At 44.7% G+C, this 27,623-nt stretch overlaps 1 protein-coding gene across 4 annotated transcripts in view; it reads left to right on the top strand.

The window, feature by feature from the left end:
* The window catches only part of gbe1b (glucan (1,4-alpha-), branching enzyme 1b), a 666,883-nt gene that overhangs the window by 1,229 nt on the left and 638,031 nt on the right, over positions 1-27,623 (top strand). The gene's annotated exons all lie outside the window — the stretch shown is intronic.

Raw genomic sequence — 27,623 nt, 5'->3', positions numbered from 1 at the left:
AATCTGCATCGAGAATTCCTCTACCCCTCCTTCCTGTGGGGGACAAGTTACCCTTACCCTCCCACCACATTCCTCCACCAGTCCACTCCACCAACCCCATGAAAGAGACATTAGTATCTCTAGAACAAGGGCTCAAAAATGCGATTAAGTAATTCAGCTGTGGCTCACTGCCTAGTTCTCATACCTCTGAGTCAGAAAGATGTGGATCCACTCCAGAAACTCCACATAATCCAGTCTGACACTCCAGTGCAGTACTGAGGGAGAGCTGCATTGTTGAAAATTCCACCTTTTGGATGAGATGTTCAGCCAAAGTCCTATTTGTCCTCACAGGGAGTAAAAGATCCAACAGCACTATCTAAAGAAGAGCAGGAGAGTTCTCCTGGTGTCCTGGACAATATTTATCTCTTACCCATACCACTAAAACAGATGATCTGGTGATTCATCTCATCATCTCATTGTTGTTTGTGGAATCTTGCTGTGTGCAAATTGGCTGCCATGTTTCCTACATTAGAACAGTGACTACACTTCAAAAATACATTGTTGGCTGTAAATCACTGAGGTCATGCAAGGCACCTTTAGAAATATAAGTTCTTTCTGAGCACCAATTGAAACCAAGGGGACATTGTTATGATGACAAAGTGGGCTAAAGGAGTGGTATGTTGAGTTCAATGTCAGTAAGTGTGAAGTGCTACATTTTTGGGTTAAGAACAGAATTTGGGCGTGCTGGGTGAAGTGGAACAGTAGAGAAATTTGGAGGTTCAGGTTCACCAGGCATTTGAGCAATTCCTAAAGTGGGAAAAGGATATTGTATTTAAAGCTGATAGAATGCTTGGTTTTATCGCAAGAGGTCTTAAGACAGATTAATAGATATAAATTTGCTGGTCCATAAGGTGAGAGACTGTCTCTGGGAGCAAGATCCTGCCAAATGCAGTATAATATGAAAGCCAAGACAAAATGAAGAATGACAGACGCTGAAGCAGAGAACTAACTCTTTGGTGGTGCTATAATCTTCTTCTTCTTTGGCCTCCTTGTCTCGAGAGACAATGGGTAAGTGCCTAGAGGTGGTCAGTGGTTTGTGAAGCAGTGCCTGGAGTGGATATAAAGGCCAATTCTAGAGGGACAGATTCTTCCACAGGTGCTGCAGATAAAATTAGTTGTCAGGGCTGTTACACAGTTGGCTGTCCCCTTGCGCTTCTGTCTTTTTTCCTGGCAACTGCTAAGTCGCTTTGACTCGCCACTCTTTAGCCCCGCGTTTATGGCTGCCCGCCAGCTCTGGCAATCACTGACAACTGACTCCCACTACTTGTGATCAATGTCACAGGACATCATGTCGCGTTTGCAGATGTCTTTAAAGTGGAGACATAGACGGCTGCCTGGTCTGATACCAGTGGCGAGCTCGCTGTACAATGTGTCCTTGGGGATCCTGCCATCTTCCATGCGGCTCACATGGCCAAGCCATCTCAAGCGCCGCTGGCTCAGTAGGGTGTATATGCTGGGGATGTTGGCCAACTCAAGGGCTCCTTTGTTGGAGATGCGGTTCTGCCACCTGATGCCAAGGATTCTCCGAAGGCAGCGAAGATGGAATGAATTGAGATGTCGCTCTTGGCTGACATATGTTGTCCAGGCCTCGCTGCCGTAGAGCAAGGTACTGAGGACACAGGCTTGTTACACTTGGACTTTTGTGTTCCGTGTCAGTGCACCATTTACCCATACTCTCTTGGCCAATCTGGACATAGCAGTGGAAGCCTTTCCCATGCACTTGTTGATTTCTGCATCGAGAGACAGGTTACTGGTGATAGTTGAGCCTATAATAGCTTAACATAATGTGTGTGGGCCAAATTATACTGGGCTTCACATTCCAGGCATAACAAGCTTCCTCTGCAATGTCCAGCACTGTCCTACGTTTGTCGATTGAGAGGCTGCACACAAATTAGCGCATGTGTTCCCGCTCAGAGGATCTGATCTGATGAATGAGTGAGTGGCCAGAACACCTGAAAAATCTTCCCCTCCCCCCAAAGGATTTGGGACTGGCGGCTTCATAATGGAATGTTCTGTGGGTGGAATTTTCTTTTTTGCTTCATTAAAAAGTAATTTAATTTTTGGATCTGTAACCAGAATTAGCAATTTAATATGGAAGAAATTCAATATATTAATCCATCGCTGTTTCCTCTAGAAAAGAGAAGGCTTAGGGGTGACGTAAAGTCTTTAAAATTAAGAAAGGGTTTGATGGAGTAGACACAGATGATGCTACCACTTATGGGGGAAAGCAAAGCTAAAAGTCATAACATAGTTAATGACTCCAGTAAGGAATTCAGGAGAAACATGTTCACTCAGAGGATGGTTAGAATGTGGAACTCGCTATCACAAGGAATAGTTGAGGCAAATAATATTCATTTAAGGTGAAGCTAGATGAGTACTTAAGGGAGAAAGGAATAAAAGAATATACTGATCAGGTTTGATGAAGTACAACAACAACAACAACTTATATTTATGTAGTGCCATTACGTAATTAAACGTCCCAAGGCACTTCACAGGAATATTATAATACAAAGTATGACACCAAGTCACAAAAGGAGATATCGGGTCAGATGACCAAAAACTTGGTCAAAGGTTTTAAGACGTGTCTTAAAGAGGAAGGTGAGGCGGAGAGGTGTAAGGAGGGTATTCCAGAGCTTGGAGCCTAGTCAACTGAAGGCTTGGCACAAGAGGCCAAAATTAGAGGAGTGCAGATATCTTGGAGGATGAGATTGGAGGAGATTAGAGATAGGGAGAGGTCATGGAGGGATTTGAAAACAAGGATGAGAATTTTAAAATCAAGATGTTGCTTGACTGGGAGCCAGTGTCGGTCAGCGAGCACAGGGTGATAGGGAATGGGACTTGTTGCGAGTTAAGGCATGGGCAGCGAAATTTTGGATGACCTCAAGTTTATGGAGAGTAGAATGTGGGAGACTAGCCAGGAGTGTGTTGGAATAGTCAAGTCTAGAGGTAACAGAAGTGTGGATGAGGGTTTCAGCAGCAGATGAGCTGAGACAGGTGAAATCAGGTGATGTTACGGAGGTGGAAATAGGCAGTCGTAGTGATGGCATGACTGTGAGGTCAGAAGTGCATCTCGGGATCAAATATGACACCAAGGTTGTGAACAGACTGGCTTAATCTCAGACTGTTGCCAGGTAGAACAATGGCGTTGGGAGCTAGGGGACGGAGTTTGGAGCAGGGACCAAAATCACTGCCTTCAGACTTCCCAGTATTTGATTGGAGGAAATTTCTGCTCATCTAGTGCTGGATGTCGGATAAGTGGTCTGATAGTTTAGCAACAGTTGAGGAGTCGAGATGTGGTGAGGTAGAGCTAGGTGTCGTCAGCGTACGTGTGAAAACTAATGCTGTGCTTCCGGATGATATCACCGAGAGGAAGCATGCAGATGCGAAATAGCAGGAGGCCAAGGATAGATTTTTGGGGGCCACCAAAGGTAATGGTGCAGGAGGAGGAAGAGAAGCCTTTGCAAGTGTTTCTCTTGCTATGATTAGATAGATAAGAATAGAACCAGCTGAGAGCAGTCCCATCCATCTGGACAACAATGGAGAGGCAGTGGAGGAGGATGGTATAGTCAACAGTGTCAGAGTTTGCAGACTGATTGAGAAGAATGAGGAGGGAAAGTTTACCTTTGTCACCGTCACGTAGGATGTCTTTTGTGACTTTGATAGCTATTTCAGTACTGTGGCAGGGCTGAAACCTGATTGGAGGGATTCGTACATGGAGTTTTGGGAACGGATTTGGGAGGCGACAACACACTCAAGGACTTTGGAGAGAAAAGGGAGGTTGGAGAAGGGACAGTAGTTTGCAAAGGCGGTGGGTCTAAAGTTGTTTTTTGAGGAAGAGGTGATGACGGCAGATTTAAAGGAGATAGGGACACTACCCGAAGAGAGCAAACCACTTACAATTTTGGCTAATATGGGGACAAAGGGGTGATAGTTTAGTGGGAATAAGATCAAGGGAACAGGAGATGGGTTTCATGGACAAGATGAGCTCAGATTGGTCATGAGGGGAGAAAGTAGAGAAAGATCTGCTTTCAGGGCAAGGGGGAGGGGGGTGGCGGGGAGAATTATAGGAAGTTTGGCCAGGTGGGCTAGTGGAAGGGAGGGATGTGGCAGAGGCAGCTGATTGGATTGTCTCGATCTTAATAAAAAGTTGTCCAGGAGCTCCTTGCACTTATTATTGAAGGTGAGGGTGGAAGGGACAGGGGAGAGAGGTTTAAGAAGATGGTTTGCAGTCGAGAAAAGAAGCTGGGGGTTATCTTTGCATTCTAAGATAATTATGGAATAGTGAGTAGTTTTAGCAGATCTGGCGGTGAATGATGAAACCAGTTGGCTGCCATATCCTTTCAAGTGTGCATTCCTTGGGCTGAAGGGACTGGAGATGAGAGCTGTACTGGGGGAATGGCCAGGGTGAGAAAGACTGATCTTTTTACTGAGCACGAGGGCATCAAAAGTGGAGATGAGGATGAGGTTGAGCAAATCAGCAGCTGCAGAAATGTTGTGGCTAACAAACGGTGGGAAGAGGCTCATGTGGAGCATAATCACCAGCAGGGACCAGTTGGACCAAGTGGTCTGTTTCTGTGCTGTAAATTCTATGAAGTTCTAAATACAGATAGGAATGTTGTGGGTAGTTGCACCTACTGGAGGAAGGATGTTGAGGCAATGGAGAGAGTACTTTGCAGATTCACTAGGATTGTGACAGGTGTGAGGAAATACAAATATGAAAAAAGATGTGAAAAATTTGGGCTGTTTGAATTAGAATAGAGGAGGTTGCAGGATAATTTGGTAGAAGTCTTTGAGGTAACAGAGAGGGTGAATGATGGCAGTGTAGTTGGTGTCGATATGGACTTTGAAAAAGCATTTGATAAAATACAAAATTTTTAGCAAAATTGAAGCACATGGGATAAAAGGGGCAGTATGAATACAAAATTAGCTAAGGGATTGGCAACTGAGTTGAGTTGACATGGCAGATGAGGTGATGGATTTTGTTAGAAATTAGCAGAGACTATACAAGCTAAATGATACAATTTTAAAGGGTGTGCAAGAGGAGAGAGATATAGGGTTGTTTGTGCACAAATCTTTAAAGGTGGCAGCAGAGGTTAACAAAGCAATTAATAAAGCATATGGGATCCTGTGCTTTGTAAATAGAGGCAGAGTGTACAAAAGCCAGGAAGTTTCGCTGAACCTATGTAAAACTAGTTCATAGGCATTATACTTCAGGAAGGACGTGAAGGCTTTGAAGAGGGTATGAAAGATTTGTTAGAATGGTTCCAGAAGTAAGGGATTACAGTTATATGGATAGACTGGAGAAGCTGGGGTTCTCCTTTGAGCAGAGAAGTTTGGGATTTGAGAGATTTGCCTGCTGTGGCTCAGTTGGGATCACTCTTGCTTCTCAGTCAGAAGGTTGTGGGTTTAAGTCCCACTCCAGGACTTAAGCACAAAAATCCAGGCTGACACTCAGTGCAGTACTCCCTCAGTACTGCACTGATCAGAGGTCTTTTGGATGAGACGTTAAATCGAGGACAGCCTGCCTCCTCGGGATGTAAAAGATCCAGTGGCACTATTTTGAAGAAGAGCAGGGGAGTTATCCCTGATGTCCTGGCCAATATTTATCCCTCATTTAACATCACAGGAACAGATTAGCTGGTCATTATCACATTGCTGTTTGTGGGACCTTGCTGTGTGCAAATTGACTGTCGTATTTCTGACATTACAGCAGTGACCAAAATTTAAAAGTACCTCTTAATGTAACATGATTTGGGACATACTGAGATATGAAAGGCTGATCTAAAACAAACATTTGCATTCATGTGTTTAAAATCATGTAGGGTTTAGTCAGACTAAATAAAGAGAAACTGTTTCCAATGTGTGAGAAGCAAATTTAAAATGAATGGCAAAAGATCCAGAGTCAAACTGAGTAAAAACCTCTCTATGCAGCGACGATTAGGATTTGGAATGTACTGCCTGATGGGGTGGTGGATATAGATTCAATTTTAGAATTAGAATTAGAACATTACAGCGCAGTACAGGCCCTTCGGCCCTCGATGTTGCGCCGACCTGTGAAACCATCTGACCTACACTATTCCATTTTCATCCATATGTCTATCCAATGACCACTTAAATGCCCTTAAAGTTGGAGAGTCTGCTACTGTTGCAGGCAGGGCGTTCCACGCCCCTACTACTCTGAGTAAAGAAACTACCTCTGACATCTGTCTTATATCTGTCACCCCTCAACTTAAAGCTATGTCCCCTCATGTTTGCCATCACCATCCGAGGAAAAAGACTCTCACTATCCACCCTATCTAACCCTCTGATTATCTTATATGTCTCTATTAACCTCTCCTCCTCCTTCCCTCCAACGAAAACAACCTCAAGTCCCTCAGCCTTTCCTCGTCAGACCTTCCCTCCATACCAGGCAACATCCTAGTAAATCTCCTCTGCACCCTTTCCATAGCTTCCACATCCTTCCTATAATGCGGTGACCAGAACTGCACGCAATACTCCAGGTGCGGTCTCACCAGAGTTTTGTACAGCTGCAGCATGACCTCGTGGCTCCGAAACTCGATACCCCTACTAATAAAAGCTAACACACCATATGCCTTCTTAACAGCCCTATTAACCTGGGTAGCAACCTTCAGGGATTTATGCACCTGGACACCAAGATCTCTCTGTTCATCTACACTACCAAGAATCTTCCCATTAGCCCAGTACTCTGCATTCCTGTTACTCCTTCCAAAGTGAATCACCTCGCACTTTTCCGCATTAAACTCCATTTGCCATCTCTCAGCCCAGCTCTGCAGCCTATCTATGTCCCTCTGTACCCTACAACATCCTTCGGCACTATCCACAACTCCACCGACCTTAGTGTCATCCGCAAATTTACTAACCCACCCTTCTACACCCTCTTCCAGGTCATTTATAAAAATGACAAACAGCAGTGGCCCCAAAACAGATCCTTGCGGTACACCACTAGTAACTAAACTCCAGGATGAACATTTGCCATCAACCACCACCCTCTGTCTTCTTTCAGCTAGCCAATTTCTGATCCAAAGCACTAAATCACCTTCAACCCTATACTTCCGTATTTTCTGCAATAGCCTACCGTGGGGAACCTTATCAAACGCCTTACTGAAATCCATATACACCACATCCACTGCTTTACCCTCATCCACCTGTTTGGTCACCTTCTCGAAAAACTCAATAAGGTTTGTGAGGCACGACCTACCGGTCACAAAACCGTGCTGACTATCTCTAATGAACTTATTCTTTTCAAGATGATTATAAATCCTGTCTCTTATAACCTTTTCCAACATTTTACCCACAACCGAAGTAAGGCTCATATCCCAGGTCTATAATTACCAGGGCTGTCTCTACTCCCCTTCTTGAACAAGGGGACAACATTTGCTATCCTCCAGTCTTCCGGCACTATTCCTGTCGACAATGACGACATAAAGATCAAGGACAGGGGCTCTGCAATCTCCTCCCTAGCTTCCCAGAGAATCCTATCTTTTTATCTTTTAAAAGAAAATTAGATAAATACTTGGAGGAGAAAAAAGTGCTGGGATATGGGGAAAGAGCAGGTGAGTGGGACTGACTGGATTCCTCAAGAGCTAGTGCAGACTGGATGGGCCAAATGGTCTCCTTCATGCTGTACTATTGTATGATTCCAGGCATGTAAATTAAGATACTGGACAGAGTAGATTAAAAAAAAAAGTTTGTTTCCAGTGGTTGAGGAAACTTACAGGAAGAGATGAAGAGATAAAATTAAATGCAAGAGGTTTAGGACAAAGAGCGGGAGATATTTTTTATCGTGCATGATTGTGGAATGCACAACTGAAATTAGTGATTGAAACCGAGATTGTCAACATTTAAAAATAGGTTACGTAGGTGGTAGAATGAAATGGGAATAAAGGAATATGGGAATCGAGGGAGTAAGTGAGATTAAAATGACTGCTCAGTTGGAGGGTTAACACTAAATGGCCTGTTTCTATGTTATAATTTCTTGAGATTTTGAATGGACTATTGTCATGTAACGCAAAGTTCCTCCCGATAGTAGCTGTAGCATAGTGTGGAAAAGTACCGAAGCAAAAAGCTGCTGAATAGGAGCACTTTAGCTTCTGTGCACCGTTTCTAATTGTAGACATTGATTCATCAGTGTGATGAGATGCTGTTATCAGCAATTGTAACTTGTGGGCTGGAATTCTAATCGAAGTCTCTCACATAGTGGCAGCCATTTGTTAGGCCTTTCCTGTGTTTGCATTTTTGTGAACCAGCTCTTCAGGAAATGTTGATGTAATCTTGATATGAGCTGCTTTTGGTGTGAGGAAAACTTCCTTTTTCAACACTTTTCAAAATACTGTGGTGTTTCCCCCTTGGGTGCAGGAAAGTACTTATCTTTATATAATAAAAGCAAAATACTGCGGATGCTGGAAATCTGAAACAAAAACAAGAAATGCTGGATTCACTCAGCAGGTCTGGCAGCATCTGTGGAAAGAGAAGCACGTTTCGGGTCAGTGACCCTTCTTCGGAACTCCTTATCTTTAGTTGTGTTTGTGTTGAGATGAGTATTTCAGATGTCTGTTCAAGAACTTCAGACACTGAGCACAAACCCTAGCCCGGCACTTCAGTGCAGTAGTGAAGGTACTGTTGGAAGTGCTGTCTTTGGGATGAGGTGTTAAACTGATGGCCTATCTTCCCTCTCAGCAGAATGTAAAAGATCCCATGGCACTTTCTGAAGCAGAGCTGGTGAGTTCTCTCCAATATCCTGACCTATGAACCCTCTAAGGTGCGTGCGTGTGCAGCCATGTAACAATCTGGAATATACCACGCATTAAAATGAACAGGCCACTCACAACAGCGAGTGGGGGTGGGGTACGGGGTATGGGGCTGAGAATCAAATCTCAACAGCAAAAGCACGATTTTCTGGAGAGAGCGAGAAAAATTATAGTTACGATTGGAGGAGCAGCAAGTGTGGGAGAGAGGGAATCTGCGATTGGAGGTGCAGCTAGTGTGGGAGAGAGGGAATCTGCGATTGGAGGAGCAGCTAGTGTGGGAGAGAGGGAATCTGCGATTGGAGGAGCAGCTAGTGTGGGAGAGAGGAAATCTGTGATTGGAGGAGCAGCGAGTGTGGGAGAGAGGGACTCTGCGATTAGAGGAGCAGCGAGTGTGGGAGAGAGGGACTCTGCGATTAGAGGAGCAGCGAGTGTGGGAGAGAAGGAATCTGCGATTGGAGGAGCAGCTAGTGTGGGAGAGAGGAAATCTGTGATTGGAGGAGCAGCGAATGTGGGAGAGGGAATCTGCGATTGGAGGAGCAGCGAATGTGGGAGAGAGGGAATCTGCGATTGGAGGAGTAGCTAGTGTGGGAGAGAGGCAATCTGCGATTGGAGGAGTAGCTAGTGTGGGAGAGAGGCAATCTGCGATTGGAGGAGCAGCGAACGCGGGAGAGGGAGTCTGTGATTGGAGGAGCAGCGAACGCGGGAGAGGGAATCTGCGATTGGAGGAGCAGCGAGCGAGGGAGTCTGCGATTGGAGGAGTAGCTAGTGTGGGAGAGAGGCAATCTGCGATTGGAGGAGTAGCTAGTGTGGGAGAGAGGCAATCTGCGATTGGAGGAGCAGCGAACGCGGGAGAGGGAATCTGTGATTGGAGGAGCAGCGAACGCGGGAGAGAGGGAGTCTGCGATTGGAGGAGCAGCGAGCGCGGGAGAGAGGGAGTCTGCGATTGGAGGAGCAGCGAGCTCAAGTGGGACGAAGGGAAGATGTGTCCAGAAGTGAGCAGCGCATAGTGAGAAGGGCGGGAGGTGAGGAGCTGGACAAGGCCTCAAAGCCTCAGGGCAGACTGAGCTTCAGAAGGTATGCATCAGGTTCATTGGACTAGCATTGTGAGAGGAGGAAAGGTTCGGGAACAATTCTCCAGCAGCTGGTGGCCTGTGATGCAAGGGTAGGGTCTGATGGTGCCTGCGGACTGTCTGATTTTCAGTCCTAGATTCGAGTGAGACTTTGGAGTGCCCCCCATTGAGAAGCTCTCAATAGCCCAGGGCTCAACCTGGAATAGAAAGGCCCACAGCACCTCAAGGCCACAAATCCAGTGGGCACAGCCCACCATGACTAGATAAGCACACATAGACTGCAATGAAGTTGATCAATGGATTTAGTCTCATTGCGTACCTAATGCTTTATGATGGGCAGGTTTAGGATTGTGTTATTGATAGCATCTTAGGCAGTCTCTCTGGAACAAGGAAGCGAGGATGACTTTCTTCTGCTCCAGGGTTGTGTGTCCTTAGGTGACTGAATAGTCCAATTCTGGATCCTCATATTCTGCCGCAGATGGGGCAGGTGGTGTTTGGTGAGACGAGTGAATGGGATGCTCGAAATTCCGAACGCAGCTTCTGCTATTTGCGCTTGGTCGCTGCCTGGGCATGTCTACGTTGTTTGAACTGGCTGGCACCTTAGCGGATGCTTCTCGATTTTGGGCGGTCTTGGGCAAGAGATTCCCATGAATCAGTGGAGGTGTCACATTTTTTCAGGGAGGCTTTAAGGACAACCTTGTGACATTTATCTTCCTCTTGGTCACCTTTTGCCGTGACGGAGCTCGGAGTAGAAAGCTTGTTTTGAGAGTCTTCTGTCAGGCATACGGACAATGTGGCACACCCAATGTAACTGACTAGCCATGACTAGGGATGTTGGCCTGAGAGAGGACACTGATATTGGAGCACCTGTCCTGCCACTGAATTTGCAAGATCTTGCGCAGGCGGCGTTGGCATTTTTCCAGGGCTTTGAGATGTCTGCTGTACAGTGTCCATGTTTCTATGCATACAGGAGGGCAGGTAACTCTGCGGCCCTGTAGACTATGAGCTTGGTGCCTGGTTTGAGGTCTTTTTCATTAAACACTCTTTGTGCACCCGCACACTGGAGGCGATGCTGAGTTTCATTGTCGATGTCTGCCTTTGCAGAGAGGAGGATCCCAAGATATGAGAAGTGATCCACATTGTCCAGTGGTTCGCCGTGGATTTTGATAGTTGGGGAGCAGTATTGCTCTGGGGGAGCAGGCTGGGAGAGGACCTTTGTCTTCCAGATGTTTAGCTTAAGGCCCATTCTTTCATACACCTCTGAATACATCGATGAGGGTTTGAAGCTCGGCGTGTACGCAAGTGTCATCAGCATACCTGCAGTTCATAGTGATCATATATTAGGAGCATGGCCAATTAAGACCTACCTTTAGCATTGACTGAGCCACATCTACCAGCCTGGAAACTGCAGGTTAATTGAAGTTGTCTAGGTTACTGAATAATGGATGAGAGACCAGATTGTGAGCTTGATTTCACTAGCAAGATGAATGGCTTTTTAAAGTTATTTATGATCTAAGCCCAGACTTTCTAGCTATGTGCATCCTCCCCAATCCCTTTGCAATTTGTCCACGATCCTGAATACTTGAACTCTGGTTTCGGGAAAGAGGAGTTCACAGTCTAGGTGTGGGTCTGTGGTTGGAGAGGGAGAATGGGGCTTGTGGGAGGAGAGTAATATTTCCTCAAAGGTGCATGTGTGTGGCTGCGCAACAACCTGGAATGTACCACACGTTGAGATAAGCAGTCTACTCAAAGCTTTGTAAAAGTTCAGTAACTTTTATAATATCTACCCCAGAGGGCTGTGGAAGCTCAGACATTATGTTTAAAGCAGAGATTGACAGATTTCTAAATACCTATGACATAAAGGGATATGGGGATAGTGCAGGAAAAATACATTGAAGTGGATGATCTTTTTGAATGGCAGGGCAGGCTGAATGGCCTGCTCATGCTCCTATGCTCCTATAAGCTGTTCTGCTACAAGAAAGTTGTGCAAAGAGGAGTTTGTAGCCTGCCCAGTACAAAGAAAACTTAGAGGGAATATTGGTCCTGAGCAATATTTTTCCCTCAGCCAACACAGTGGCACAGTGGTTAGCACCGCAGCCTCACAGATCCAGGGACCTGGGTTCGATTCTGGGTACTGCCTGTGCGGAATTTTCAAGTTCTCCCTGTGACCGCGTGGGTTTTCGCCGGGTGCTCCGGTTTCCTCCCACAACCAAAGACTTGCAGGTTGATAGGTAAATTGGCCATTGTAAATTGCCCCTAAATTGCACATGGAATATGCGATTACTGTAGGGTTAGTATAAATGGGTGGTTGTTGGTTGGCACAGACTCAGTGGGCCGAAGGGCCTGTTGCAGTGCTGTATAAATAAATAAAAATAAAAAAATAAAATATCTGGTCATGATCTCATTTTGCGTGATTGCTATGCACAAACTGGCTGCCATGTGTCCTAATTAACAACAGTGACTACACTTCAAAAATTGCGCATTGGCTGTGAAGCGCTTTGGGGCATCCTGAGGTCGTGGAAGGTGCAAAATAAATGCGAGTTCTTTTTAATTCTGCTGTACACAGTTGGGAAAGTGTATTACTAAAGGACAGCAAATGTACTTCAGTAAAACATACTGCCTCCATCCTGGATAATGCAACTCTTCAAACCTTGTTAACATAGATCACAGTTTAGAGTTCTGAAATAAATTCCAGTGTTCTTCCTGAAGAAGAATTTACATCTGTCAGAAATGTCACAAAACACTTCACATAGAATGAATTACCTTGTGCACTTAGAATTATGCCGATAAAGGCAGCAGTCATTTTGTGTACAGCAAGTTCCCTCAATTGCAATGAATTGAAAGGCCAGTTGATCTATTTTTGGTGCCGTAGTTGATGGGTGAATGTTGACCTGCACACTGAGGGACACACCCGCTCTTTGAATTGTGTGGTGAGATCCACCTGAAGCACTGGAACAGTCAGATGAGTCCACGAGTTGAATTAAAAACAGAAAATGCTGCAAGTACTCAGCAGGTCTGATAGCATCTGTGGAGAGAGAAACAGAGTTAACATTTCAGGTTGATGAAAGGTCATCCATCAATCTGAAACATTAACTGTTTTTCTCTCTCACAGATGCTACCTGATCTTGAGTATTTCCAGCATTTTTTGTTTTATTTCAGATTTTCAGTATTTTGCTTTTGCCATGAGTTGAATGCCTTATCTAAAGGATGGCATCTCCAACAATGCACACACTCTGTTCCAATTGAATTGTTAGCGTATTGCTGAAAACAGAGACATTTTGTTGAAGCTTTTCACCTTGCACTTATCAGGACAATATGCAAGAATACCAATGTAAGGGAAGCAACAAATTTATACCATGAGAATAGAGTGCTGATTGGTAGAGGGGTTGCCATGGAGAATGCATCAGTTTATGGTGACTGACAGTTAACTGCCAAGCTTTGTTTGAAATTTAAACCAGGCAGCTTGACTCTGATTAGTCAAGGCATTGCGCTGAGGAATGAACCAGCGAATGGCTGTCACTTATTTTGTTTAGCTTAAACAGGCGCAATGTGTGTACATGTTCTTTCTGTCTGCAAAGAACAGAGCCCTGTGTAGCTTATCCTTTCAGGGTAATCTGAGGTAAACTTATGAATGGGCCTAAGGCCATCATTCTTGGCCCTGAAAAGTGGCCACTCTACCTCAGATTACCTTGGAAGGGTAACGTATCCCAAAAAAAATGACCAACAGGTGAAGCTAGTTGTTTCAGTATAATACATGTGGTGTTCGCCACTAACAGGATGCTGCCGTCAAGCTAAAAAGACGTTCTGCTTATCTCACAAATGAGTAATGTGGCATATGAAATTCAATGCCAGTGTGATGCTAGGTATACAGGCCGCACGTCCCAAAGACTGGCAGATTGTCTCAAACAACATATCCTTTCCGCTGTTCACAATGGGCAAGGTACAGACTGTACCCAACCAGCCCGAGCTTGCAAAGCTCAAAACGTAGTGTCCAACGTTAGATGTGATTCTGCAGTTGGACAGCATTTGCTAAATAATTCTCATTGTGCTAAGAATTACACTGACAACCAATTTAAGATTGTCAGTCGGGCTCGCAGTGTGGCGCATTTGCGCGTACTAGAAACTACATATATTAATACACAGGGCCCTGTTCTTTGCAGACAGAAAGACCATGTACACACATTGTGCCTGTTTCAGCTAAACAAAATAAGTGACAGCCATTCGCTGGTTCATTCCTTATGGCAATGTCTTGACCAATCAGAGTTAAGCTGCCTGGTTTAAATTTCAAACAAAGCTTGGCAGTTAATTGTCAGTCACCGTAAACTGGTGCATTCTCCATGATAAAGTCTCTACAAATCAGAGTCCACTTGCCAACCAGTCAGCACTGTCTTCTCCTATAGTATAAATTTGTTGCTTCCCTTGCATTGGTATTATTGCGAATTGTCCTGATGAGTGCAAGACAAAAAGCTTCGACAAAATGTCTATTTTCAGCAATACTCCAGTTCTGTACTACCAAATAACTATTTGAATTGCTATTATTGATTATGTGTGCAAGTCCTGGAGTGAAGTTTGAACCCACAACCCATGGTCTCAGTGACTTGTGCTTTCAAGTGAGCCCAAGATGATTTTACCATGTGTTTACAATGATTAATGGATTTGATTAGTTAAATAAAGTGAAACTATTTACTCTGGGGAGTCCCGAACAAAGGGCATAACCTAATAATTAGAGCCATGTTGTTCAGGGGCAATGTCAGGAAGTACTACTTCACACAAAGGGTAGTAGAAATCTGGAACTGAAAAGCTCTTGAGACTTGGGGGTCAATTGAAAATTTAAAACCGAGTTTGATAGATTTTTATGTTAGTGTATTAACCATTACGGAACCAAGGGTGGTAGATGGAGTTAAGATACAGTTCAGCCATGATCTAATTGAATGGCGGAACAAGCCTGAAGGGATGAATTGCCTATTCTTGTTCCTGACGCTTAAGATTGGAGTAAAGTGTGGTGGTGACCTTGCAAAGTTTTACATTGGACATTTGAATACCCAGCAGTACAATTATAGACATTGACCTTTTCAATTTGAGTTGTATGTGGTGACTGCACTTTGAGTTGAGCAATGGAATGGTAAAGTGCTTGTGGTTATGGGTCTGTCATTGGCGATGGCAGTGATGGGACTAATTTGAGGTGATGAATTGATGAATTAAGAACTCCCATAAATTGCAGTGTCTCAGCAAAAAAAGGTGTCACACCACATTAAATTGTACTGGCTTAATCCCTAAAAGGTGGCCTTAAAGGTTTCTCAGCAAGTAATTATTGCTTGAGTGACATTGAGCAGGTTTTATATCATCAATTACTGAATTATTAGAAAAAGGGATATTGGAGACTCAAGTTATAGAACATGTGTAGTTTAACAAATCCTTAAGTCACTGACTGGCAAAAAAGGGTAAATCAACAAGTTAACTCAGGTTTGTCAGTGGATTGCTTCCTGTACTAAGTAAGGCACTGCTAGTAACACAATCAACACTTGTTAGTCTCAGACTCAATCCAACTGGGATAAGTCAATTATCCTGACCCCGGATTAAGACAACGCATGGCAGGAAATCTTCGCAAATGTGCAGTGTAATAATGACTCTTCATTGCCCTGTTAAGGGGTCAGGCAGACGAAAACTGTGCTGAAGCTTGTGAAGTGAACAGCTTTAGTCAAATTAACTAATCTTGAAGAGTGAAGCCTGAACTCTGAGCATTTTAAAAACTTTTTTTGTTACATAGGATTTTGCAGCACTGAAGTGACCATTCGACACAGTAGGCCGATGCCTGTGTTTATGCTCCACATGAGTCTCCTCCCACCATACTTCATTTCACCTGATCAGCATGTCCTTTTGTTCCTTTCTCCCTCATGTACATATCTAGCTTTCCTTAAATGCATCTATGCCTCAACCACTCCCTTTAATAGTGAGTTCCACATTCTCCCCCCTCTCTGGGTAAATAAGTTTCTCCTGAATTCTTTATTGGATTTATTACTGACTATCTTATATTTAGATCCATAGTTTTGGTCTCCCCCACAAGTAGAATCATTATGTCTACGTTCACCTTAGCAAACCCTTTCATAATTTTAAAGACCTCTTTCAGGCCACCCCTGAGCCTTCTCTTTTCCAGTTCAGTCTTTCATGATAGCTATAAACTCTCAGCTCTGGTATCAGTTCTACATGTGAACAATATGCTTCAGCCTGACATCAATGTGATATTTGTAGTCTGAGGTTTATTGTTTATTTTATACTCATTAGGGACTGGATTGAGATTGGCTGAACTCGTTACACCTATTGTATTCTACACTCATAGGAATGTAGGAATTGCTGGATAAAAAAGACCACGATCCATACAATCCTGGTAGTCCCATGATACAATGATAATGGCACTGTTGATCAGTCTCTTATTAATTAGTCTGCAACAGACCCAGACAGGAGGTGAGGAAAACCCCCAGTGATGGAGAGACTTGGGAACTATAGGTCCAAAGTCACCTGTTCCTCCAAGCACTCACCATGTCATGTCTCAAGTTACTTCTCTTAATCCCAAAATATTGTTTTCTGAAAGGTGGCTGTGGATGCTGAGTTGTTGACTATATTCGAGAATGAGATCAATAGAGTTTTGAATACTAAGGGAATCAAGGGATAGGGGGATAGGGCAGGAAAGTGGAGTTATGGTAGAAGATGAGCGACAATCTTATTGAATGGTAGGGCATTTGGCCTATTCCTATTTCTTCTTAAATCTATCTATTTTAAATTAATCTGCTTTCACCATCTTCTGAGGGATCCTGTTTCATTGATTAACCATTCCTTCTCTTCCCCCCTTCAGACACAGTCTGTGTTGTCTAGTTCTAGACAAGGTGAAGTAGTTTGTCATGGTTTACGTTATACTGACCCCTTGATTTTGAATCTACATTCCAATGGTGAAAAGCCATTCTGTTCTCCACTGCACCTTTAGGCCCCCTGGGTTCTTTTCCAAAGTAAAGCTGTCACTTGCATGCTTGCTGGTGGCAGCTTCCAGCAGCAAGATTCATTCTTTGGCAACTGCCTGATTTAAAGTATAACAGTGCAAGTGATTGGTGTGTACGCCTAGATGTACCACAGTGTATTTTGCATCTTGTCTATGCTATTTCTAAGATGGTAGCTTGTACAAAGGTGGAAAAAAAGTCAATACAGGTTTTTATAATAATACAACTGCAACTAAACTCTCTTATTTAATGCCTGTTCAGGTAGGCTTCAGGCATATAACAGTGTGTGTTTTATTTATAATTGCCAAGTATGAACTGGGATCAGTGCAAGATTCTGCTTTGGTATCTGTCATTTCACAGCTGTGGGCTTTGTATCAAATGTATCCTGAGTGTCCGGATGTCAGACCCCTGGCTGGTTGCCAATGGAATAATTCTTGCCCCTTGAATGTAATTCAAATGCTCTGTCCTGGGTTGACTTTGGACAGTTAGTCAGAGAGAACCTGAAAGTCACTTGGACCAAAAGAACAGATTGGATTTTGCTCAAGCATTTTACAATAAAAATTCCCTCCACCTTTACCACAAATTTACAAAAGGTATGTATTTTCCTTTGGAAAATCTCTCCCAACTCAAAGGACTTAATGAAAATGAGATGAATAATCTTGCTGGGCAGCTCTGGTTGATATTCCAGTTTATAAATATATTTGCCTCTCAGCTGCTCCCTTTCCTTTACATTGTGCCCTGTTCACAAATGGTTAGGAGCACATTAGCACTGTTGGCTTTGCACTGGGGAATTGCCTCTCTGTGGAACTCCTGAACCTCCGGAGGTCCAGTTCAGGAGCTCTTGTTGTGAACCCATGGCTCTGTGATCACTACATCAGTGGAGGGGCTGCTTGTATGTGACTATCTTTAAAGGGGAGAAATTATCATGGTGTTTGGGTAGGGGAGAATGAGCAAAATAGCCTGATTCAAAGGAGTGAGAGGAAATCTGCTGAATGTAAAGGCTTGTATTTATAGGAACTATATCGCGTTTCATGTATATTGAATTTGAAGTGCAGTGACTGTAAATACATAGCAAAATGTGATCACCAACCTGTGTACAGCAAGACCTCTCAAGTAACAGTCTGGTTTATATTAGTTGAGAGAGAAATGTTTATCACGACAATGGGCCATCTCTCTATTCATCAATATTGCCAAGGGGTCTTTAATACTCCTGGGAGAGGCAAATTGGACCTTGGTTTTAATGTTTCAGCTGATATGGCATTTCATAATGGAGTACTCTTTCAGAACAGCACTGGAGTGTCAGCCTCGAATAATTTTCTCAAGCCCCGCAGTAAATATTTAAACTCTGGAGGTGATTCAGAGATTTGAATTTTGAGGAACTTGAGATCGTCAGATTGGAAGGATCATTATTGAGTGGACCTTGTGGAAGAATGCAAGGAACGAAACAATTTAAGACCGGTGAACCAAGAGAACCAACTTAAAAGCTGGGCAGGGTAGGTTCAAACTGCAGAAGAGCAGGCTTAGGGTTGTGGTCAGGAAATTCTTCACAAGTCATCTACACTTGGAATGGATGTTAGGGCAGGGTGGTGGAATCAAAAACATTAAGATGTAGTTGATACAGTGATTGGATAGTGGAGTTGGGGGGGCAGCAGGGGAATACTGGCTCAGTGGGTAATACTCTTGCCTCTGAGTCAGAAGGTTGTGGATTCAAGTCCCACTTGAGACACTTGGGCACACAAATCCTGGCTGTCATTCCTAGCACCAGTATTGAGTGCTGCAGTGTCGGAGGTGCTGTCTTTCGGATGTGGTGTTAAGCCGAGGCTGCATCTGCCCTCTCAGGTGTACGGACATAAAAGATCCCATGGCATTATTTTGAAGAAGAGAAGGGCAGTTTTCCCTGGTGTCCGGACCAATGTTTATCTTTCAACCCACAGCACTGAAACAGATCATCTGTTCATTATCACATTGCTGTTTGTGGGACCTTGTTTCCCTACATTATAACAATGACTACTACACTTTCATTGGCTGTAAAATGCTTTGGGACATCCTGAGGTTATGAAAGGCACTATATAGATGCAAGTCATTTGTTTTTTTCCAGACAGACGAGTGAGGATGGATTGAATACTGTTCTCAGTGCAGGCAGGAAAGTCTGAATTGCCTCCTCCTGTGCTGAAATCTTTCATCCATGTTTATCTTTGATCTTATAAATCACAAATTAGGGCAGGTCCTGGGGTTCTAAACTACCAGGATCAGCATCTCGCCTGGGAAAGATTCTGACCTCTGTTTAGCTCAGTGGCAACTGGAGGCGATGGAACAGTTTATAACCACGAGGCTCCATCTTGACTTGAAAAATGCAGAATGATGAATTTATAGAGTCATAGAGTTATACAGCACAGAAACAGGCCCTTCGGCCCATCTTGTTTTTGCAGGCCATCAAGCACCTATCTATTCTAACCCCAATTTCCAGCACTTGGCCCGTAGCCTTGTATGCTCTGGCGTTTCAAGTGCTCATCTAAATACTTATTAAAAGTTGTGAGGGTTCCTGCCTCTACCACCGCTTCAGGCAGTGTGTTCCAGATTCCAACCACCCTCTGGGTGAATTTCTTTTCCTCAAATCCCCTCGAAACCTCCTGCCCCTTACCTTAAATCTATGCCCCCGATTATTGATCCCTCTGCTAAGGGAAAAAGTTTCTTCCTATCTATCCTATCAGTGCCCCTCATAATTTTATATACCTCAATCATGTCCCCCCTCAGCCTTCTCTGCTCTAAGGAAAACAACCCTAGCCTATCCAGTCTCTCTTCATAGCTGAAATGCTCCATCCCAGGCAACATCCTGATGAATCCCCTCTGCACCCTCTCTAGTGCAATCACATCTTTCCAATAGCATAGTGCCCAGAACTGTACACAGTATTCCAGCTGTGGCCTAACTAGCGTTTTATACAGCTCCATCATAACCTCCCTGCTCTTATATTCTATGCCTCGGCTAATAAAGGCAAGTATCCCATATGCCTTCCGAACCACCTTATCTACCTGTGCTGCTGCTGATCTATGGACAAGTACACCAAGGTCCCTCTGACCCTGTGCACTTCCTAGGGTCCTACCATCCATTGTATATTCCCTTGCCTTATTAGTCCTCCCAAAATGCATCACCTCACACTTCTCAGATTAAAATTCCATTTGCCACAGCTCCACCCATCTTACCAGCCCATCTCTATCGTCCTGTAACCTAAGGCTTTCCTCCTCACTATTTACGACACCGCCAATTTTCATGTCATCTGCGAACTTACTGATCATACCTCCTATAGTCACATCTAAATCATTAATGTACACTACAAACAGCAAGGGTTCCAGCACTGATCCCTGCGGTACACCACTGGTCACAGGCTTCCACTCGCAAAAACAGCCCTCGATCATCACCCTCTGCCTCCTGCACGAAGCCAATTTTGGATCCAATTTGCCAAATTGCCCTGGATCCCATGGGCTCTTACCTTCTTAACCAATCTGCCATGCGGGACCTTATCAAAAGCCTTACTGAAGTCCATGTAGACTACATCAACTGCTTTACCCTCATCTACACTTCTAGACACCTCCTCGAAAAATTCACTCAAGTTTGTTAGACATGATCTCCCCCTGACAAAGCAATGCTGACTATCCCTGATTAATCCCTGCCTCTCCAAGTGGAGATTAATTCTGTCCCTCCAGAATTTTTTCCAATAGTTTCCCTACCATGATGTTAGAGTCACCGGCCTGTAGTTAACCTGGTTTATCCCTGCTACCCTTTTTGAATAATGGTACCACATTCGCTGTCCTCCAGTCCTCTGGTACCTCTCCTGTGGCCAGAGAGGATTTGAAAATTTGTGTCAAAGCCTCCCTTGCCTCATATAACAGCCTCGGATACATCTCATCTGGGCCAGGGGTTTATCCACTTTTAAGCCCGCTAACACAGCTAATACCTCCTCCCTTTCAATGCTAATTTGTTCAAGTATATCACAGTCCCTCTCCCTGATCTCTACACCTACATCGTCCTTTTCTGTAGTGAACATAGATGAAAAGTAGTCATTTAAAACCTCACCTATGTCCTCTGGCTCCACACGCAGATCGCCCCTTTAGTCCTTAATGGGCCCTACTCTTGCCCTGGTTATCCTCTTGCCCTTAATATACTTATAAAAGATCATGGGATTTTCCTTTTCTTGCCCGCCAGTGCTTTTTCATGTTCCCCCTTTGCTCTCATTACTTTTTAACTACCCCCCCAACACACTTTCTATCCTCCTCTAGTGCTGCTACTGTTTTCAGCGCTCTGAATCTTCCATAAGCCTCCTTTTTTTTTCTGATCCAATCCTCTATATCTCTTGACATCCAGGGTTCCCTGGACTTGTTGGTCCTACCCTTCACCTTAATGGGTACATGTTGGCCCTGAACTCTCACTATTTCCTTTTTGAATGACTCCCACTGATCTGATGTAGACTTTCCTACAAGTAGCTGCTCCCAGTCCACTTTGGCCAGATCCTGTTTTATCATATTGAAATCGGCCTTCCCCCAATTCAGTACCTTTTATTTCCTGTCCATCTTTGTCCTTTTCCATAACTACCTTAAATCTTAGAGTTGTGCTCACTATCCCCGAAATGCTCCCCCACTCACACTTCTACCACTTGTCCGGCTTCATTTCCTAGGATTAGGTCCAGTACCGCCCCTTCTCTTGTAGGACTTTCTACATGCTGGGTCTTGTATGCACTTTAATAATTTTGCCCCCTTTAAGCCTTTTGCACAAAGACTATCCGAGTTGATATTGGGGAAGTTGAAATCCCCTACTATTACGACCCTATTGCTTTTACACCTCTCTGAGATTTGCCTGTATATCTGCTCCTCGAATCTCCCTGACTGTTTGGAGGCCTGTAGTACACACCCAGCCAAGTGATTGCCCCATTTTTGTTTTTTAAGTTCTACCCATATGGCCTCATTTGAGGAACATTCTCAGATACCATCCCTCCTTACTGCAGTAATTGACTCCTTGATCAACAGTGCAATGCTACCTCCACTTTTACCTCCTCCCCTGTCACGCCTGAAGATTCTATATGCTGGAATATTGAGCTGCCAGTCCTGCCCTTCCCTCAACCACGTCTCTGTGATAGCAATAATAATCATATTCCCATGTGTTAATCAACGCCCTCAATTCACCTGTCTTGCTCGTAAGGCTCCTTGCGTTAAAATAGATGCAATCCAGCCTTGCATTATTCGCTTGTGCCTTAACAGGACTATATTTGCTCTTTTGCTCTGCCTTCCAGACTGACTCAGTTTCTCTTCTATATGTAACTGTGCATCACCCGAAACTGTACCTCCACTCTGTATCCCCTCCCCCTGCCAAATTAGTTTGACCCCCCCCCCACCAAACAGCACTAGCAAACCTCCCAACAAGGCTGCTGGTCCCGTGTTCAGGTTCAGGTGCAACCTGTCCCTCCTTCGCCAGAAACAGACCCAGTGATCCAGGAAACTAAAGCCCTCCCTCCTGCACCATCTCCCTAGCCACTTATTCATCTGCTGTATCCTCCTATTCCTGTACTCACTGGCACGTGGCACCAGGAGTAATCCAGAGATTACAAACTTTGAGGTCCTGCTTTTTAGTCTGCTATTTAGCTCCCTAAATTCTTCTTGCAGGACCTCATCCCTCTTTCTACTTATGTCGTTGTTACCAATATGTACCACGACCTCTGACTGTTCACCCTCCCCCTTCAGAATGTCTTGTTACTCCGTGACATCCTTGACCCTAGTGCCAGGGAGGCAACATACCGTCCTGGAGTCACGTTTGCGGCCACAGAAACGCCTGTATGTACCCCTTGCGATAGAATCCCCTATCACTATAGCTCTCCTGCTCCTTTTCCTCCCTTCCTGTGCAGCTAAGCCACCTGTGGTGCCACAGACTTGGCTCTTGCTGCATTCCCCTGAGAAGCTATCTCCCCCAACAGTATCCAAAGCGGAAAATCTGTTAGCTAGGGAGCTGGACCTAGGGGACTCCTGCACTACCTGCCTAGTTCTCCTATTCTGCCTGGCGGTCACCCATTCTCTTTCTGCCTGAGCAGTCTTTACCTGCGGTGTGACCACTTCCCTATACGTGCTATCCATGATGATTTCAGACTCGTGGATGCTCCACAGTGTCTTCAGTCACAGCTCCAGATCCGAAATGCAGATTTCGAGTAGCTGCACCTGGAGGCACTTCCTGCACACGTGTTCGCCCTGGACACTGGAAGTGTCCCTGACTTCCCACGTTGCACAGGAGGAGCACTCCATGTTGCCGAGCTGCCCTGCCATGACTTGCACTTAATTTACTCCCTTAAATGACCCAAAAATTAGATTATTTACACTAGGGATCTTGATTCCCTAAAAAAAAAACACTACCTACTATATTAGAAATGGGGAATAAAAACAAGAAATGCTGGAACCACTCAGCAGGTCTGGCAGCATCTGTGGAAAGAGAAGCAGAGTTAACGTTTCGGGTCAGTGACCCTTCTTCGGAACTGACAAATATTAAAAATGTCACAGGTTATAAGCAAGTGAGGTGGAGGTGGGGCAGGAGATAACAAAGGAGAAGGTGCAGATTGGACAAGGCCACATAGCTGACCAAAAGGTCATGGAGCAAAGGCAAACAATATGTTAATGGTGTTTAGATTAGATTAGATTAGATTAGAGATACAGCACTGAAACAGGCCCTTCGGCCCACCGAGTCTGTGCCGACCACCAACCACCCATTTATACTAATCCTACACTAATCCCATATTCCTACCACATCCCCACCTGTCCCTATATTTCCCTACCTATACTAGGGGCAATTTATAATGGCCAATTTACCTACCAACCTGAAAGTCTTTTGGCTTGTGGGAGGAAACCGGAGCACCCGGAGAAAATCCACGCAGGCACAGGGAGAACTTGCAAACTCCACACAGGCAGTACCCAGAATTGAACCCGGGTCGCTGGAGCTGTGAGGTGTGTTGAAAGACAAAACATTAGTACAGAATAGGTGTTAACGGACTGAATATTGAACAGCAGCAAGTGCAAACATGATAAAAAAACAGTGGGTAAGCAAACTGAGCAAACTAAGATGAAATTAAATAAATGCAAAAAAAAGGTTGTAAAAAATGTAAAAAAGAAAAAAAGAAGAAAAAACAAAAAGCAACTAAAAATGCAACTAAAATGGTGGGCTGTCATGCTCTGAGATTATTGAACTCAATGTTCAGTCTGGCAGGCTGCAGTGTGTCTAATCGGTAAATGAGATGCTGTTCCTCGAGCTTGCGTTGATGTTCACTGGAACACTGCAGCAATCCCAGGACAGAGATGTGAGCATGAGAGCAGGGGGGAGTGTTGAAATGGCAAGCAACGGAAGCTCAGGGTCCTGTTTGCGGACCGAGCGGAGGTGTTCCGCAAAACGGTCATCCAGTCTGCGCTTGGTCTCCCCAGATTTCCAGCATCTGCAGTATTTTGCTTTTATTTTAGAAATGGGGAAGCTAGCTCAGTACATGAGGGAGGAAAGAATAGGATATGCTGACAGTATGAGATGAATTAGGATGGGAATTGGCTCATCTGGAACATAAACACTGGCATAGACCTTTTGGGCCCAATGCCTGTTGCTGTGCTGTAAAGTCAGTGCAAGAAAGCCTCACCTTAGGGGTCATTTTTAAAATATCTTTACAATGCTGCTTGCTGCACTGGTGGAGCATACCTTCCCTCCAATCAACAGTTTTGAAAATCAGCAGGTTCTTATTCATCTTGAAATCTTTTCCATTTAGCCGTCAGGCTTGTTCTGTTAAGTGTGGCTGAGCTTTTTTATTATCTCTCATTGGAGGCATTTCATGTCTTGATATTCTAAAGGACTATACAATGGATCCTGAGTTGTTGGTAAAAGCTTTGAGTGGACCGTTGTTTTGAATTGGAGTCAGAAGTCATGGGCAGAACCATAGTAACATCTCCAGTAATGTAGAAAGTGGTAACACAGACTGCCAAAGCTCAGGCTTCCCCAGTCATCATCTCCATACCAAATGCATTCAGTGCTGCAAGAAAAATGAATGATGCTCAATTATCTTTTTGCTTCTTGCGTGCGCAGCACGTTTTCCTCAATAGCTTGTAAATGTTTATTTTTAATCATAGAGTCGTACAGCACAGAAACAGGCCCTTCGGCCCACCACGTCCATACCGATCATAATGCTTATCTATACTAATCCCACCTGCCTGCATTAATTCCATATCCCTCTATGCCTTGCTCATCCAAGTACCTGTACAGATGCCTCTCAAGTTGAGGTTTGTCCAACTCTTGAATTCTACCCCTGTATCTGGAGGGACTCTAGGAACATTTCAATGCTTGACAGAAAAGCTAAAGATGGGTGACCTGTCTCTCCCTGCCCCCTTTGTCCTTCTATCATGGTGTGATTTGAAGCTGTGTTCCAAATTTATGCCATTTAATACCTTGTATATAAGGTTGCCTCTCAGTTTCTTGCTCTTAGTGCTGAATAATACACATTTTTTTTAGTCTTCGTAATTCAGTCCCTCTGATGCTAAAGACTAGTTGCTTGATACTTCTCTCAAATGCTTAAACGCCTCCCTTGTGTTTTGGTGAAACTTTTAAAAAAAAGTGTATTCACAGGATGCGAGCATCGCTGGCAGCATTGATTGTCTTCCCTTTGTTCTTGAGAAAGTGATAGTGAGTTGCTGCCTTGAGTACAATTGAGAGGGCAGTTAAGAGTCATCCACATTACTGTTGGTCTGGAGTCACATATAGTCCAGATTGGGTAAGGTTGACAGATTTCCGTCCCTAAAGGGCACTAGTGATGGATTGTCATTAAAAACCCAGTAGATTCATGGTCACCATTATTGATGCCAGCTTTTTTTTTCCAGGTTTATTTAATTAGCTGAATTTCTATTCCCCAGCTGCTGTGGTGGGATTTGAACTCATGGCCGGAATTTTACATTGGGCAGGAGGCCCCACCACTGGCCGAAAAGTCAGTGGGGAGCCCGCCTCTGTCAGGCCTGGGGAGCCAGGATGGGATTTTCCGCAGCCCAGGTCCTTAATTGGTCTTGGGCGCGGCTTCCACCTCTTTGAGGCAGGAAGCCCTGCCTAATGGAGCTGCCAGCCAATTAGTGGGCTGGCAGCTCTTAGTCCCAGTAGCAGCACCGGGAGTGGTGGACACTGCTGGGACTACACCTAGCCATCGGAGGCAACAGGAAGGATGGCCCTGGAAATCAGCTAAGTTTTTAGGGCCTCGCTGGGGACAATAGGCTGGGCCCAGTCAAGGCAATGGGGGTAGGTTGAGGGCAGTGTTGTGCGTTGAGGGTGGCCCTCCGTGCGTCACAGGGTACCCGATCAGGAGGGCTTCCCCTTCCAGCCCGCAAGAAACCAAGTGGGGTTCTTGGGGCTTTTGCAGTCTAGCTGCTGATGGTAAAATACCTGCGGCGGCAGGAGGAGGCCCTTTAAGTGGCAGTTAATTGGCCATTTAAGGGCCTTGATTGACCAGTGGGCTGTTCCTTGTCGCCTCTGTTCTCGTTAAATTGCAGTGGGGGCAGAAGGAAGTCGGGAATGTCCCTCCCTGCCTCCCACTCAATTTCACCCTCTTTTCTCCCCCCAACCCCCCCAAACCCCTGCCACCAGCCTGCTCATTGGGGGGCCATAAAATTCCAGCCCATGTCTCTGGATCATTAGTCCAGGCCTCTGGGTTACTAGTCTAGTAACCACTATGTTAACATACCCTGTAAAGATGATAGAAGTCGTCAATCTTGCCATCCCAGGGATCAGCCCAGTAAACCTTTCCTGCACTCCCGCCATGGCAAGAACATCCTTCCTCAGACAAGGAGACAAAAACTGCACACAATATTCTAGATGTGGTCTCACCAAGGCCCAGTATAACTGCAGCAAGACATCCCTGCTCCTGTACTCAAATCCTCTTGCAATGAAGGCCGACATACCATTCGCCTTCCTAACTGCTTGCTGCACCTGAATGCTTGCTTTCAGCAACTGGTGTATAGGCGACCCAGGTCTTGTTGCACCTCCCCCTTTCCTAATCTACCACCATTAAGATAATCTGCCTTTCTGTTTTTACAACCAAAGTGGATATCCTCACATTTACCCACGTTATCCTGCATCGGCCATGCATTTGCCCACTCACCCAACTTATCCAAATCACATTGGGGCGGTGCAGTGGTTAGCACCGCAGCCTCATGACTCCAGCGACCCGGGTTCAGTTCTGGGTACTGCCTGTGCGGAGTTTGCAAGTTCTCCCTGTGACCGCTTGAGTTTCCGCCGGGTGCTCCGGTTTCTTCCCACAGCCAAAGACTTGCAGGTTGATAGGTAAATTAGCCATTGTAAATTGCCCCTAGTATAGGTAGGTGGTAGGAGAATTGAGGGAAGGTGGGGATGTGGTTGGGAATATGGGATAAATGTAGGATTAGTATAAATGGGTGGTTGATGGTCGGCACAGACTTGGTGGGCTGAAGGGTCTGTTTCGGTGCTGTATCTCTCTATGACTATATGACTTGGTCTTTAAATCTAAGGAGGGGTTCAGTAGGCTAGACATAGAGAAGATGTTTCTACTTGTGGAGGAGACCAGAACTAGGGGCCATAAATATAAGATAGTCACTAATAAATCCAATAAGGAATTCAGGAGAAACGTCTTTACCCAGAGAGTGATGAGAATGTGGGTCTTGTATGGAGTAGTTGACATGAATAGCATAGATGCATTAAAAGAAGCTTGATAAGTACGTGAAGGACAAAGGGATCGAAG

Source organism: Heterodontus francisci, chromosome 10 (genome assembly GCF_036365525.1).
Source record: "Heterodontus francisci isolate sHetFra1 chromosome 10, sHetFra1.hap1, whole genome shotgun sequence".
Classification (NCBI taxonomy): Eukaryota; Metazoa; Chordata; class Chondrichthyes; order Heterodontiformes; family Heterodontidae; genus Heterodontus; species Heterodontus francisci.
Note: the sequence above shows the minus strand (reverse complement) of the source record. Positions and strands in the feature narration are given on the sequence as shown.